This window comes from Oncorhynchus clarkii, chromosome 5 (genome assembly GCF_045791955.1).
Source record: "Oncorhynchus clarkii lewisi isolate Uvic-CL-2024 chromosome 5, UVic_Ocla_1.0, whole genome shotgun sequence".
NCBI classification, from domain to species: Eukaryota; Metazoa; Chordata; class Actinopteri; order Salmoniformes; family Salmonidae; genus Oncorhynchus; species Oncorhynchus clarkii.
In genome coordinates, this window is record NC_092151.1 from 81219039 (window position 1) to 81237393 (window position 18355).

An 18355-nucleotide genomic window follows, 5' to 3' on the forward strand; every position below is an offset into this window, starting at 1 on the left:
ATGCACAACCCATATGAAATTCCGGGTCTCTGGCAGTGTTTGAAACTTCTGATCTGCAGTCACGAACACTGAGTTTATCTCAGCCTATGCTGCCCTTCAGTCAGTTGACTTTTTGGCCACAGAGGGTAGTGTGTATGGCCCAGTACATCACTGGGGCTAAGCTGCCTGCCATCCAGAACCTCTACACCAGGCGGTGTCAGAGGAAGGCCCTAAAAATTGTCAAAGACCCCAGCCACTCCCATCATAGTGTCAAGTGTCAGTGTGCAGCGGGTAGGACGGAGTCAGGCGCAGGACACAGAACTGAGTAAAAACATACTTTACTCGAATAAATTAACAACTAATTCCATACAGGGAAACATATTCCAGCTTGACACAAAAGAGCGACCACTTAACAAAGAACAAACACACACAAAACCATGTGGGAACCAGAGGGTTCGATAGGGAATAAATTATAACGTAATGTAAACCAGGTATGTACAATCAAGACAAAACAAATGGAAAAAGAAACGTAGATCGGTGGCGGCTAGAAAGCCGGTGACGTCGGCCACCGAAAACCGCCCGAAGAAGTCGTGACAGTACCCCCACCTTGACGCGCTGTTCCAGCTGCGCGCCGACACCGACCTCGGGGACGACCTGGACGACGAGGCGCAGGACGATCCGGGTGGAGACGGTGAAATTCCTGCAGTAAGGAAGGGTCCAGGTTGTCCTCCACTGGCACCCAGCATCTCTCCTCTGGACCGTACCCCTCCCACTCCACAAGGTACTGAAGGCTCCTCGCCAGACGCCTTGAGTCCATGATGGGTCGCACAGTGTACGCCGGGGCCCCCTCGATGTCCAGAGGTGGCGGAGGAACCTCCCTCACCTCAGACTGCTGGAGCGGACCAGCCACCACCGGCCTGAGGAGAGACACATGGAATGAGGGGTTAATATGGTAATCAGAGGGGCGCTGTAACCTATAACAAACCTCATTCAGTCTCCTCAGGACTTTAAATGGCCCCACAAACCGCAGACCCAGCTTCCGGCAGGGCAAGTGAAGGGGTAGGTTTCGGGTCGAGAGCCAGACCCGGTCCCCCGGTGCATACACTGGGGCTTCACTGCGGTGGCGGTTGGCGCTCGCCTTCTGCCGCCTGATGGCCCGTTGTAGGCGCACATGGGCAGTGTCCCATGTCTCCTCCGAGCGCCGAAACCATTCATCCACCGCAGGTGCCTCGATCTGACTCTGATGCCACGGTGCCAGGACCGGATGATAACCTAGTACACCCTGAAAAGGAAATAGATTAGTGGAGGAGTGGCGGAGGGAGTTTTGGGCCATCTCTGCCCAGGGGATGAAAGCCGCCCACTCCCCCGGCCGGTCCTGGCAATAGGACCTCATAAACCTACCCATATCCTGGTTAACTCTCTCCACCTGCCCGTTACTCTCGGGGTGAAAACCTGAGGTGAGGCTGACCGAGACCCCCAGGCGTTCCATAAATGCCCTCCAGACCCTAGACGTGAACTGGGGACTCCGATCTGAAACTATATCCTCAGGCACCCCGTAGTGCCGGAAGACGTGGGTGAACAGGGCCTTCGCAGTCTGTAGAGCCGTAGAGAGACCGGGCAGGAAGGAGACGGGAGGACTTAGAAAACTTAGACTTAGAAAACCAATCCACATTGACCAGGATCTTGGTGTTTCCCTGTGACGGAGGAAGATCCATCACGAAATCCACCGATAGGTGTGACCACGGCCGTTGTGGAACGGGTAGGGGTTGTAATTTCCCTCTGGGCAGGTGTCTAGGTGCCTTGCACTGGGCGCACATAAAAAAAACATAAACCCTCACGTCCTTAGCTAAAGTGGGCCACCAGTACTTCCCACTAAGACAGTGCACTGTCCAATCGATGCCAAGATGACCAGAGGAGGGTGACGTGTGGGACCAACAGATCAAACGATCGCGGACATCAGACGGAATGTACAGACGTCCAACTCGACACTGGGTGAGAGTGGGCTCTGTACGTAATCCCCGCTCGATGTCCACGTCCACCTCCCACACCACCGGTGCCACCAGGCAAGAAGCCGGATGTATGGGAGTGGGATCCGTGGACAGCTCCTCTGTGTCATACATCCGGGAAAGTGCATCTGCCTTAGTGTTCTGCGAGCCTGGTCTATAGAATAAGGTGAAAACAAAACAGGTGAAAAACATGGCCCACCACCTACAACATGGCCCACCCCAACTTGCCTGGCGAGGGTTCAGTCTCCTCGCCGCCCGGATATACTCCAGATTGCGATGGTCAGTCCAAATGAGGAAAGGGTGTTTAGCCCCCTCAAGCTAATGCCTCCACGCCTTCAGAGCCTTGACAACAGCCAACAGCTCCCGACCCCCCACATCATAGTTTCGCTACGCCGGGCTGAGCGTCTTCGAAAAGAAAGCACAGGTGCGGAGCTTTGGTGGCGTACCTGAGCGCTGAGACAGCACAGCTCCTATCCCAGCTTCGGAGGCGTCCACCTCTACTATAAATGCCAAGGAGGGATCAGGATGAGCCAGCACGGGAGTCGAGGTAAACAGAGCCTTCAGGTGACCAAAAGCCCTGTCCGCCCCAGCTGACCACTGCAGTCGCACTGGTCCCCTCTTCAGCAAGGAGGTAATGGGAGCCGCTACCTGACCAAAGCCCCGGATAAACCTCAGGTCGTAGTTGGCAAACCCTAAGAACCGCTGCACCTCCTTTACCGTGGTTGGAGTCAGCCAATTACGCATGGCTGAAATGCGGTCATTTTCCATCTCCACCACTGACCCGGACAGGCGGTACCCTAAGAAGGAGACGGACTGTTGGAAGAACAGACATTTCTCAGCCTTGAAATACAGGTCATGCTCCAACAGTCGACCAAGCACCTTGCGCACCAGGGACACATGCTCAGCACGTTGTCATGTCTTTGGCTATGCCGGATTAAGTGATATGACATGCTATTCTATAAAATAATTTATCCGTAATTTATATTACCTGGTTGAGCTAATCATGTAAATGTAATTAACAAGACAGTTGGAGCTGTTATATTCCGAATAAACTCTTAAAGACCTAGTAATATTTTACATCAATAGCAGTCAATATTAATCGTCACCTTAATTCAGTCTCATCTGAAAGCTGTAAATTCTTGGTTATCTGCACGAACCTTGGCTAACAAGTTGAATCAGCAATGCAAAATTGGGTTTAATTATTTATTTACTAAACTAATCACACAGAATTACATATACACATAATTAATCATAACTTGATTACAAATTACGTCATAAAGGAAAACGTCCCTAGTGGGTGGAACAGATATGACAAACTGGTTACACAAAAGAAAAGGGGCTGGGTTTCAGTGAATGAGCGGGAAGACTGAGGGACAAAGGGAGAAGCTGTGCTATCGTAAATACAGTATGTTATGCATTCTAAATTACCGGCCATTTGGAAAAGGAAAATGCAATAAATATTTACTCTGAGCTGCGCTTCGGTAGGTTGGTGGTAGATGGAAGGCCGTGTTGCCCAACCGAGTCCTTTGTCCTTTGAAGAATGTCTCTGCTGGTAAATTGAATACGTTGTAGTAACGTCGTTGTGTGGTAGACGGGATACTCTGTCTGTTCCTTCCTAACCTGCGTTTGCAGCTGCTGCTAACGGCTAGCTCACGCTGATGTTGGCTTCGTTCTGAAGTTATTCTCTGAACCATTCTGAGATCAGACTGTCGTCATCACATCCTCGGAACAGGAGGTTATATTGTCGTCAAGGCTTTTTATAGGAAGGGAGAAAAGGGGTGTGTTTCATAGTTTACAACCTATGTCTCTTCTCGTGGGCGGGCCACTGAGTCGGGCCTAATTCACTCATGAAAACCCAAATCTCACATTTTAGAAGCTAAAATCACATTTCATCCCATCACGAATAATTTCATATTCAAACATTTAAATTGAACAACAATTCAAATCAAATCAAATCAAATCAAATTTATTTATATAGCCCTTCGTACATCAGCTGATATCTCAAAGTGCTGTACAGAAACCCAGCCTAAAACCCCAAACAGCAAGCAATGCAGGTGTAGAAGCAAGCGCTCCTGAGATCCAATTTTGTGAAGAAGCGAGCCCCGTGCAATGACTCTGTCACACTGGCTATGAGAGGCAGCGGGTAACTGTACTTCACCGTGATCTGATTTATACCTCAATAGTCAATACACGGGCGTAAACCTCCATCCTTCTTCTTCACAAAAAATAAACTTGAGGAAGCAGGTGAAGTGGAAGGCCGAATGTATCCCTTTCCCAGAGATTCTGAGAAATATGTTTCCGTAGCCACGTTCTCCTCCTGTGACAGAGGATACACGTGACTCCTGGGAAGTGCTGCGTCTACCAGGAGATTTATCGCACAATCCCCCCGTCGATAGGGTGGTAGTTGAGTCGCCTTCTTCTTACAGAAGGCGAGAGCCAAATCGGCATATTCAGGGGGGGTGTGCATGGTGGAGACCTGGTTTCGACTTACCACCGTCGTTGCACCTATGGAAACACCTACACACCTCCCTTAGCACTGACGTGACCATCCCTTGAGAGCCCTCTGTTGCCACGAAATAGTGGGGTCATGATTGGCCAACCAGGGAAGCCCCAACACCACAGGAAACGCAGGAGAATCGATCAGTTGTGACACATAGACTGTTCAGTCTACTGCTGCATGGCAAGCGGTACCGGAGTGCCAGGTCTAGGACAAAAAGGCTTCTCAACAGTTTTTACCCCAAGACATAAGACTCCTGAACAGGTAATCAAATGGCTACCCGGACTATTTGCATTGTGTTCCCCCCCCAACTCCTACTTTTTACACTGCTGCTACTCTCTGTTTATCATATATGCATAGTCACTTTAACTATGCATTCATGTACATACTACCTCAATTTCTGCCGACCTTTTTTGCACTATTGGTTAGAGTCTGTAAGTAAGCATTTCACTGTAAGGTCTACCTACACCTGCTGCATTTGGCTCACGTGACAAATACATTTTGATTTGATTTGGTGGAGCCATGGATCACCCCAAAGAACACTGCTACTTCAGCCACTCTTTCTACATTTGACTATATTTTCTCTGATCTGGTTGTCTCGGTGGCAGCAAAGGGCTACTCATTTCAAGTGGAGATTTTTTATTTTCTCCCTCTCTCACCTGTCTCCTCATTTGAATTCTATGCTGTCACTGTCACTTGTCCACTCAAGCTTGAAATTATTGTCATATATCGCCCACCATGTGCTCTTGGAGAGTTCCTCAATGAGCTTGACACCTTGACAAGCTCATTTCCTGATTATGGCTCTATGGCTCACCATTCTTCATACTTGGCGACTTCAACCTCCCGAAGTCTGCCTTCGATTAATTTCTATCCAACTCTCACTTTCCCCTCCTTGCCTCTTTTGACCTCACCCTTTCACAATCCCCTCCAACTCACAAGGCAGGCAATACGCTTGACCTCATCTTTACTAGAGGCTGCCCGCCTGCTAATCTCACTGCATCCCCCCTCCAGGTCTCCAATCACAGCTTTGTTTCCTTTTCGGTCTCTTTTTCCTCCAACCGTAAACACTCAGCCCCTACCCAGATTATCATGCGCCGTCACAATCTTTGCTCTCTCTCTCCCACTACTCTCTCCTCTTCAATCCTATCATCTCTCCCTTCTGCTAAATCCTCTCCTGATTATCCTGATTCTGCCTCTTCAACCCTACTTTCCTCCCTTTCCACATCCTATGACTTGCACTGTCCCCTTTACTCCCGGCCGGCTCGGCCCTCCCCTCTTGCTCTGTGGCTGAGAGACTTATTGTGCGCTTACAGAACAGGGCTGCGGGCAGCTGAAAACTAAACTTCCGGAGGACCTATCATCCTTTCACTCCCTCTTCTCTACCTTCTCTTTCTCTGCATCTGCTGTTAGCAGCACCTTTCACCTTCACTTTCTTCCACTCTAAATGTCAAGTTTCTGCCTCTAGCCCTATGAAACTCTTTTCCACCTTGTCCTCCCTCAATAATCCTCCACCCCCTCCCTCCTACCTCCTCCCTCTCTGCAGATGACTTTAACAACCACTTAGAAAAAAAGGTTGACAACCGCTACTCATCCACTCAGACTATTGCGTCCACTGGTCTCATTTACACAGAACTATCCTATGCCTTTACCATTTTCTCCTCTCTCTCCCCAGATCAGATCCTGCTACTAGTGAGGTCTAGCCACCCGACAACCTGCCCGCTTGACCCCATCCCCTCCTCCAGACCATCTCTGGAGACATTCTCCCATTCCTCACTTCCCTCATCAACTCATCCCTGACCAATGGCTGCATCCCCTCTGACTTTAAAATTGCCCGAGTTGCTCTTCTTGTCACGACTTCCACCAAAGGTGGCTCCTCTCCCTGTTCGGGTGGTGCTCGGCGGTCGTCGTCGCCGGTCTACTAGCTGCCACCGATCCTTTTTCCTTTTCTTTTGGTTATGTCTGTTTTGTGTTTCACCTGGTTTCATTTTGATTAATTAGGGAGGTATTTAATTTGACATTTACTTTGGGGTTTTGTGCGGGATTGTTTTTGTTTGAACTGTCAGTGAGTTTGGGTTTCGTTTTATTAGCTCATGTTTTACAGCTGTTTTTCCCTGGACAGTGTCTGAGTGGGGTTTTCGTGTCTATTGCTGTAGTCCGGTGTCCTGTTGTTTTTGAGCTAGTTTAATAAAATGCCCTTTTCTTTGGAACTTGTTTCTCCTGCGCCTGACTCCACACCCACATCTCCTTGGTGAGATCTGACACCCCTCCTCAAGAAACCAACACTCGACTTATGTGACATCAAACACTTGAGTGTGCTGTCTATTACTTTCTCGTTAGCTCTCTCAGAATAACCTTCTTGACCCTAACCAGTCAGACTTCAAGACGGGTCACTGAACCGAGACTGTTCTTCTCTGTGTCACGGAGGATCTTCACATTCCCAAAGCTGACTCTCTCTCCTCTGTTCTCATCCTCCTAGATCTATCCGCTGCCTTCGACACAGTGAACCATCAGATCCTCCTATTCATCCTCTCAGGGCTGGACGTCTCAGGCTACGCACACTCTTGGATTGCATACTACCTGGCAGACCGCTCCTACCAGCTGACTTGGAGGGATCTGTGTCTGCACCACGTACTCCCACTACCGGTATCCCCAAGGGCTCGGTGCTAGGCCCTCTCAAGTTCAACCTTGACAAGACTGAACTGCTCTTCCTCCCGGGGAAGGCCTGCCCGCTCAAAGATGTCTCCATCATGGTTGACAACTCCAGTGTCGCCCTTCAAGATTGCAAAGAACTCTGTCGTTCTCTGCAAACATTGAAGCAGTGACCTGCTCCTGCAGGTTCATGCTCTAGAACATCCGTAGTGTACTACCCTACTTCAGACAGGTAGTGGTACAGGTCCTAATCCAAGAAGTTGTCCTCTCCCATCTGGACTACTGCAACTCGCTGTTGGCTGGGCTCCGTGCTTGTGCCATCAAACCCCTCAACTTATCCAGAATGCAGCAACCAGCATTGTTTTCAACCTTCCCGATTTCTCTCATGTCACCTCACTCCTCCGCACACACCACTGGCTTCCAGTCAAAGCTTGCTACAAGACCATGGTTCTTGTCTATGGAACAGCAAGAGGAACTGTCCCTCCCTACCTTCAGGCTATGAACAAACCCTGCACCCCAACCCGAGCACTCTGTTCTGCCACCTAAGGTCTCTTGGCCTTCCCCCTGAAGCTAGGACAGCATAGTCCCTACCCATCATCCGAAAACATCTGAAACCCTACATCTTCAAACATTATCTTCAATAATCAATTTTCACCTGAACCAACCCAAATAAATAAAACATTATATAAACCACCTCCCTCCATCACCTCCCTCCATCACCTCTCTCCATCACCTCCCACCATCTTTCCCTCCATCTTTGCCATTAGTGTCAGGGTGAAATCAGATAAAAGCCCCATGCTGAACCAATCTGAGTTAAATGGCTTGATTAAACTCTGCAGTTAACACAAACCATCACAATAAAAATGACATAATAAACAACAATCAGAGTGCAGCATTTTGTTTTTATCCTGATAAATATTTGTTAACTGTTTTTTTGTGGGGAAAACAATTATTGTTGTAATATCATTAGGCCAAAGTGAATGCATCTATCTATGTTAATAAAACATGGTCCAAAGCAATCAATAACATGGTATTACAGACCCAAAGAAGACTTTTCCAACCGTACCTTGTCCTTGTGTTACAATTTGCCTGTGTGTACAATCAGACTCCTGCATAGTGAAATGCCAGCACCGACAGCCCCCCCCCCCCCCCCCCCCGCCACACACACACACACACACACACTAAGTGAGCCAGCCTGTCCTTTGCTGTCTGGCAAGGCAAAAATTATGGCCTTTATCAGAATGTAACGACTGTTATTGTGCTGTCTCCTCTCCTCTCACTCTGACAGACAGACGGACCGACAGAGAGGAGAAATTGCTGTGTCTATTTCAGGTGTCCCTGCAGATGCCTCCTTGCTCTACTCTCTCAGGTTGGAGAGAGGACCACTGAGGGCCTCGTGGTGAGGGGACTTCAACCCATTACTGATGAGTCTGAGATAAAGGTGGATCCAACCATGCTGGAATGACTGATGTTCCCTACTCTACAAGTAGTTAAATTTTTTATTTTTAATCAACCTTTCTGTAGTAGACAGTTTAGGTCACTGTTAGGCAGTACTGCATATATTGCAAGCAATTATTCATTGCATTTATTGAAATAAAAATATCTAGATTAAAAACAGACTTCAAAAAGTCAATGCTTTTCCAATTATATATTTTTTCTCTCCAGGTAAGTTCACTGAGGTCACATTCTCATTTACAGTAACAACCTAGGAAATAGTTACAGGGGAGAGGAGATGAATGAACCAATTGGAAGCTGGTATGAGGTCCAGATTGGGAACAGCATCTGGTCTCCCATCCAGGGACTGACCAGGACCAACCCTTCTTAGCTTCAGAGGCGAGCCAGCAGTGGGATGCAGGGTGGTATGCTGCTGGCCCTTGATATGCTGCCTTTATATGTTTGCAGCAATGTTCTCCATTATTTTGATAGTTGCTCTTCATTGAAAATAAGTTTGAGAGTTTGTGGTTGTGCACGCCGATTGATTTGGCTTATTTGGTTTTAGTGCCTGGCATTTTGTTTGCTCCTCCACAGTAATTTGGCTTACTATTCCATTCATGCATTTGTTGATTAAACAAGTATAACTACAGAGCAGAGCGATTCAATTTAAGAAGTAATTCTACAGTTAATCTAAAGAAATTTGAATGTTTAGGCTACTTTGTTTGTTCTGGTAATAGTAGAGGGATTCTTTACGATCGTGTTTCCTGGTCGTAAATTATGAACAACGTATTTAAATCCCTCATTTTCTGTTGTGCCAGACAGGGGAAGGTTAAGGTATTCTTGCTGCTGCTCATGCAATTACTAACAACTGCATTTGAGGCCTGAGTTAAATCAGTGCTCTGACTTATTGACTTAAATCCAGTTTACGTAGTTCTTCGTCCTGTTTATTATTTAGAAATTATTGTATGTACGTTTGGCACCTGTTTATTCTCTACTTTAACTAAAAGCCCTCACCTTGGGCAGAAAACCATACTATCCTTACCTGCCTCCTTACTGCTACATCCATCATGACAGTCTACCTCACCGTCATTTACCCTAACTATCGCAGGATTTTCCATTTCATTGAAATTGTCATTTTCTTTTGCCAGAATCATGTTTTAATTTGCTTTGCGAATTTGACATTTTGAATATCTATAAGACCAAAAGAGCTGTATTTTATCCGACACAGATCTCAAAACCCGGTGCCTGTCGTTATTTGTTCTGGTGTTTCTTAAGGGTATTGTCTCTCCTCTCTCTGCTTTCTCAGTCCAAGTAAAAAATGGGTTCATTTTCAGAGTCAGGGGTTTTGTAGGTGGGAAGCATGTGGGCTGGGCTGCAACAGTTTATTTGAAATGTAGATTATGAGAAGCTCTGTGTGTCTGTTGCTCTGTAGAGCTGTGGCTGCTGCTTTCATCCTTCCTATGAAAAATGCATGCTGTGATCTCATTATCCTGCACTGTGTCCCAAAAGGCACCTTATTTCCTATATACTGTAGTGTGCACTACTTTTGACCAGAGCCATAGGGCGCTGGTTAAAAGTAGTGCACTATATAGGGAATAGGGTGCCATTTGGGATGGAGACCTGCTCTGCTCTTAGAGCACTACCTAAAATCAAGCCTTGGAGTGAGGAGGGTTGAGGAGGAGGGGAGGAGGAGGGGGTGAGGAGAGCAGAGGAGGGTTGAGGAGACGTGAGGAGGGGAGGAGGGTTGAGGATGAGTGAGGAGGGTTGAGGAGGAGGGAGGAAGGGGAGGGAGGGTGAAGAGACGGGAGGAGTGAGGAGGTGAGCAGGAAAAGGAGCAATGGGCGGAAGGGGTGAGCAGGGGGGAGGATGAGGAGGGGGAGGAAGGGTGAGGAGGGGAAGAGAGGAGAGGAGTGTTGAGGAGGAGTGAGGAGGGGAGCAGGGGAAGGAGCAAGGGCAGGAAGGTGTAAGGAGTGGGAGGAGGAGGAGGGGGAGAAGGGGGAGGAGTGGGAAGAAAGGGGAGGAAGACTGAGTATATGCGTGTGTTTTCTTAGTGTGAATCTCTGCCAACAGACAAAGAGTGAATGAGGGGAGGGAGGGTGTGTGTTATTGTTTGCCCCACCACCTCCCTGTACACAGTCAATGTTACATTCTGTCATCTCATAGTAGCTGGAGGTTTTCAGCCCAGAACACAACTATCTCATCAGTAAATTAGCAGCAGGTGTGGAGACCAAATGTGAGATCTATGTTTTAACCAATTACAGCAATTATGGGTGAGGGCTGTGCCTGGCTCCCTGCTGTAATGGTGGTAAAACACAGTACATCTCTTAAACCACAGTACATCTCATAAAACACAGTACATGTCATTAATTTAAACACAGCACATCTCATAAAACACAGTACATGTCATTAATTTAAACACAGCACATCTTATAAAACACATCACATGTCTGAAACACAGCACATCTCACAAAACACAGTACATCTCTTAAAACACAGTACATCTCATAAACCACAGTACATCTCATGAACCACAGTACATCTCATGAAACACAGTACATATCATTAATTAAAACACATCACATGTCTGAAACACAGCACATCTCACAAAACACAGTACATCTCTTCAAACACAGTACATCTCATAAACCACAGTACATCTCATGAAACACAGTACATATCATTAATTAAAACACAGCACATATCATAAAAAACAGCACATCTCATAAAACATAGTACATGTCATTAATTTAAACACAGCACATCTCATAAAACACAGTACATGTCATTAATTTAAACACAGCACATCTCATAAAACACAGCACATCTCATAAAACACAGTACATGTCATTAATTTAAACACAGCACATCTCATAAAAACAGTACATGTCATTAATTTAAACACAGCACAACTCATAAAACACAGTACATCTCATAAAACACAGTACATGTCATTAATTTAAACACAGCACGTCTCATAAAACACAGCACATCTCACAAAACACAGTACATGTCATTAATTTAAACACAGCACATCTCATAAAACACAGTACATGTCATTAATTTAAACACAGCACATCTCATAAAACACATCACATCTCATAAAGCACAGTACATGTCATTAATTTAAACACAGCACGTCTCATAAAACACAGCACATCTCACAAAACACAGTACATCTCATAAAACACATCACATCTCATAAAACACAGCACATCTCACAAAACACAGTACATGTCATCAATTTAAACACAGCACATCTCATAAAAAACAGTACATGTCATTAATTTAAACACAGCACATCTCATAAAACACAGCACATCTCATAAAACACAGTACATGTCATTAATTTAAACACAGCACATCTCATAAAACACAGCACATCTCATAAAACACAGTACATGTCATTAATTTAAACACAGCACATCTCATAAAACACATCACATCTCATAAAACACAGTACATGTCATTAATTTAAACACAGCACATCTCATAAAACACATCACATCTCATAAAACACAGCACATCTCACAAAACACAGTACATCTCATAAAACACATCACATCTCATAAAACACAGCGCATCTCACAAAACACATCACATTTCATATAACACAGCACATCTCATAAAACACAGTACATGTCATTAATTTAAACACAGCACATCTCATAAAACACATCACATCTCATAAAACACAGCACATCTCACAAAACACAGTACATCTCACAAAACACAGTACATCTCATAAAACACAGTACATGTCATTAATTTAAACACAGCACATCTCATAAAACACATCACATCTCATAAAACACAGCACATCTCACAAAACACAGTACATCTCATAAAACACATCACATCTCATAAAACACAGCACATCTCACAAAACACAGCACATCTCATAAAACACATCACATCTCATAAAACACAGCACATCTCATAAAACACAGTACATGTCATTAATTTAAACACAGCACATCTCATAAAACACAGTACATGTCATTAATTTAAACACAGCACATCTCATAAAACACATCACATCTCATAAAACACAGCACATCTCATAAAACACAGTACATCTCATAAAACACATCACATCTCATAAAACACAGCACATCTCACAAAACATATCACATCTCATAAAACACAGTACATGTCATTAATTTAAACACAGCACATCTCATAAAACACATCACATCTCATAAAACACAGCACATCTCACAAAACACAGTACATCTCACAAAACACAGTACATCTCATAAACCACAGTACATGTCATTAATTTAAACACAGCACATCTCATAAAACACATCACATCTCATAAAACACAGCACATCTCACAAAACACAGTACATCTCACAAAACACAGTACATCTCATAAAACAATACATCTCATAAAAAACAGTACATGCCATTAATTTAAACACAGCACATCTCATAAAACACAGTACATCTCATAAAAAACAGTACATGTCATTAATTTAAACACAGCACATCTCATAAAACACATCACATCTCATAAAACACAGCACATCTCACAAAACACAGTACATCTCACAAAACACAGAACATCTCATAAAACACATCACATCTCATAAAACACAGCACATCTCACAAAACACAGTACATCTCACAAAACACAGTACATCTCATAAAACAATACATCTCATAAAAAACAGTACATGCCATTCATTTAAACACAGCACAACTCATAAAACACAGTACATCTCATAAAACACAGTACATGTCATTAATTTAAACACAGCACATCTCATAAAACACAGCACATCTCACAAAACACAGTACATCTCATAAAACACATCACATCTCATAAAACACAGCACATCTCACAAAACATAGCACATCTCACAAAACACAGTACATCTCACAAAACACAGTACATCTCATAAAACACAGTACATGTCATTAATTTAAACACAGCACAACTCATAAAACACAGTACATCTCATAAAACACAGTACATGTCATTAATTTAAACACAGTACATCTCATAAAACACATCACATCTCATAAAACACAGCACATCTCACAAAACACAGCACATCTCATAAAACACAGTACATGTCATTAATTTAAACACAGCACATCTCATAAAACACATCACATCTCATAAAACACAGTACATGTCATTAATTTAAACACAGCACATCTCATAAAACACAGCACATCTCATAAAACACAGCACATCTCACAAAACACAGTACATCTCATAAAACACATCACATCTCATAAAACACAGCACATCTCACAAAACACAGTACATGTCATCAATTTAAACACAGCACATCTCATAAAAAACAGTACGTCATTAATTTAAACACAGCACATCTCATAAAACACAGCACATCTCATAAAACACAGTACATGTCATTAATTTAAACACAGCACATCTCATAAAACACAGCACATCTCATAAAACACAGTACATGTCATTAATTTAAACACAGCACATCTCATAAAACACATCACATCTCATAAAACACAGTACATGTCATTAATTTAAACACAGCACATCTCATAAAACACATCACATCTCATAAAACACAGCACATCTCACAAAACACAGTACATCTCATAAAACACATCACATCTCATAAAACACAGCGCATCTCACAAAACATATCACATTTCATATAACACAGCACATCTCATAAAACACAGTACATGTCATTAATTTAAACACAGCACATCTCATAAAACACATCACATCTCATAAAACACAGCACATCTCACAAAACACAGTACATCTCACAAAACACAGTACATCTCATAAAACACAGTACATGTCATTAATTTAAACACATCACATCTCATAAAACACATCACATCTCATAAAACACAGCACATCTCACAAAACACAGTACATCTCACAAAACACAGTACATCGCATAAAACACAGTGCATGTCATTAATTTAAACACAGCACATCTCATAAAACACATCACATCTCATAAAACACAGCACATCTCACAAAACACAGTACATCTCACAAAACACAGAACATCTCATAAAACACATCACATCTCATAAAACACAGCACATCTCACAAAACACAGTACATCTCACAAAACACAGTACATCTCATAAAACAATACATCTCATAAAAAACAGTACATGCCATTCATTTAAACACAGCACAACTCATAAAACACAGTACATCTCATAAAACACAGTACATGTCATTAATTTAAACTCAGCACATCTCATAAAACACAGCACATCTCACAAAACACAGTACATCTCATAAAACACATCACATCTCATAAAACACAGCACATCTCACAAAACATAGCACATCTCACAAAAAACAGTACATCTCACAAAACACAGTACATCTCATAAAACACAGTACATGTCATTAATTTAAACACAGCACAACTCATAAAACACAGTACATCTCATAAAACACAGTACATGTCATTAATTTAAACACAGTACATCTCATAAAACACATCACATCTCATAAAACACAGCACATCTCACAAAACATAGCACATCTCATAAAACACAGCACATCTCATAAAACACAGTACATGTCATTAATTTAAACACAGCACATCTCATAAAACACATCACATCTCATAAAACACAGTACATGTCATTAATTTAAACACAGCACATCTCATAAAACACATCACATCTCATAAAACACAGTACATGTCATTAATTTAAACACAGCACATCTCATAAAACACATCACATCTCATAAAGCACAGTACATGTCATTAATTTAAACACAGCACGTCTCATAAAACACAGCACATCTCACAAAACACAGTACATCTCATAAAACACATCACATCTCATAAAACACAGCACATCTCACAAAACACAGTACATGTCATCAATTTAAACACAGCACATCTCATAAAAAACAGTACATGTCATTAATTTAAACACAGCACATCTCATAAAACACAGCACATCTCATAAAACACAGTACATGTCATTAATTTAAACACAGCACATCTCATAAAACACAGCACATCTCATAAAACACAGTACATGTCATTAATTTAAACACAGCACATCTCATAAAACACATCACATCTCATAAAACACAGCACATCTCATAAAACACAGTACATCTCATAAAACACATCACATCTCATAAAACACAGCACATCTCACAAAACATATCACATCTCATAAAACACAGTACATGTCATTAATTTAAACACAGCACATCTCATAAAACACATCACATCTCATAAAACACAGCACATCTCACAAAACACAGTACATCTCACAAAACACAGTACATCTCATAAAACAATACATCTCATAAAAAACAGTACATGCCATTAATTTAAACACAGCACATCTCATAAAACACATCACATCTCATAAAACACAGCACATCTCACAAAACACAGTACATCTCACAAAACACAGTACATCGCATAAAACACAGTGCATGTCATTAATTTAAACACAGCACATCTCATAAAACACATCACATCTCATAAACACAGCACATCTCACAAAACACAGTACATCTCACAAAACACAGTACATCTCATAAAACAATACATCTCATAAAAAACAGTACATGCCATTCATTTAAACACAGCACAACTCATAAAACACAGTACATCTCATAAAACACAGTACATGTCATTAATTTAAACACAGCACATCTCATAAAACACATCACATCTCATAAAACACAGCACATCTCACAAAACACAGTACATCTCACAAAACACAGAACATCTCATAAAACACATCACATCTCATAAAACACAGCACATCTCACAAAACACAGTACATCTCACAAAACACAGTACATCTCATAAAACAATACATCTCATAAAAAACAGTACATGCCATTCATTTAAACACAGCACAACTCATAAAACACAGTACATCTCATAAAACACAGTACATGTCATTAATTTAAACTCAGCACATCTCATAAAACACAGCACATCTCACAAAACACAGTACATCTCATAAAACACATCACATCTCATAAAACACAGCACATCTCACAAAACATAGCACATCTCACAAAAAACAGTACATCTCACAAAACACAGTACATCTCATAAAACACAGTACATGTCATTAATTTAAACACAGCACAACTCATAAAACACAGTACATCTCATAAAACACAGTACATGTCATTAATTTAAACACAGTACATCTCATAAAACACATCACATCTCATAAAACACAGCACATCTCACAAAACATAGCACATCTCATAAAACACAGCACATCTCATAAAACACAGTACATGTCATTAATTTAAACACAGCACATCTCATAAAACACATCACATCTCATAAAACACAGTACATGTCATTAATTTAAACACAGCACATCTCATAAAACACATCACATCTCATAAAACACAGTACATGTCATTAATTTAAACACAGCACATCTCATAAAACACATCACATCTCATAAAGCACAGTACATGTCATTAATTTAAACACAGCACGTCTCATAAAACACAGCACATCTCACAAAACACAGTACATCTCATAAAACACATCACATCTCATAAAACACAGCACATCTCACAAAACACAGTACATGTCATCAATTTAAACACAGCACATCTCATAAAAAACAGTACATGTCATTAATTTAAACACAGCACATCTCATAAAACACAGCACATCTCATAAAACACAGTACATGTCATTAATTTAAACACAGCACATCTCATAAAACACAGCACATCTCATAAAACACAGTACATGTCATTAATTTAAACACAGCACATCTCATAAAACACATCACATCTCATAAAACACAGCACATCTCATAAAACACAGTACATCTCATAAAACACATCACATCTCATAAAACACAGCACATCTCACAAAACATATCACATCTCATAAAACACAGTACATGTCATTAATTTAAACACAGCACATCTCATAAAACACATCACATCTCATAAAACACAGCACATCTCACAAAACACAGTACATCTCACAAAACACAGTACATCTCATAAACCACAGTACATGTCATTAATTTAAACACAGCACATCTCATAAAACACATCACATCTCATAAAACACAGCACATCTCACAAAACACAGTACATCTCACAAAACACAGTACATCTCATAAAACACAGTACATGTCATTAATTTAAACACAGCACATCTCATAAAACACATCACATCTCATAAACACAGCACATCTCACAAAACACAGTACATCTCACAAAACACAGTACATCTCATAAAACAATACATCTCATAAAAAACAGTACATGCCATTCATTTAAACACAGCACAACTCATAAAACACAGTACATCTCATAAAACACAGTACATGTCATTAATTTAAACACAGCACATCTCATAAAACACATCACATCTCATAAAACACAGCGCATCTCACAAAACACAGTACATCTCACAAAACACAGCACATCTCATAAAACACATCACATCTCATAAAACACAGCACATCTCACAAAACACAGTACATCTCACAAAACACAGTACATCTCATAAAACAATACATCTCATAAAAAACAGTACATGCCATTCATTTAAACACAGCACAACTCATAAAACACAGTACATCTCATAAAACACAGTACATGTCATTAATTTAAACACAGCACATCTCATAAAACACAGCACATCTCACAAAACACAGTACATCTCATAAAACACATCACATCTCATAAAACACAGCACATCTCACAAAACATAGCACATCTCACAAAACACAGTACATCTCACAAAACACAGTACATCTCATAAAACACAGTACATGTCATTAATTT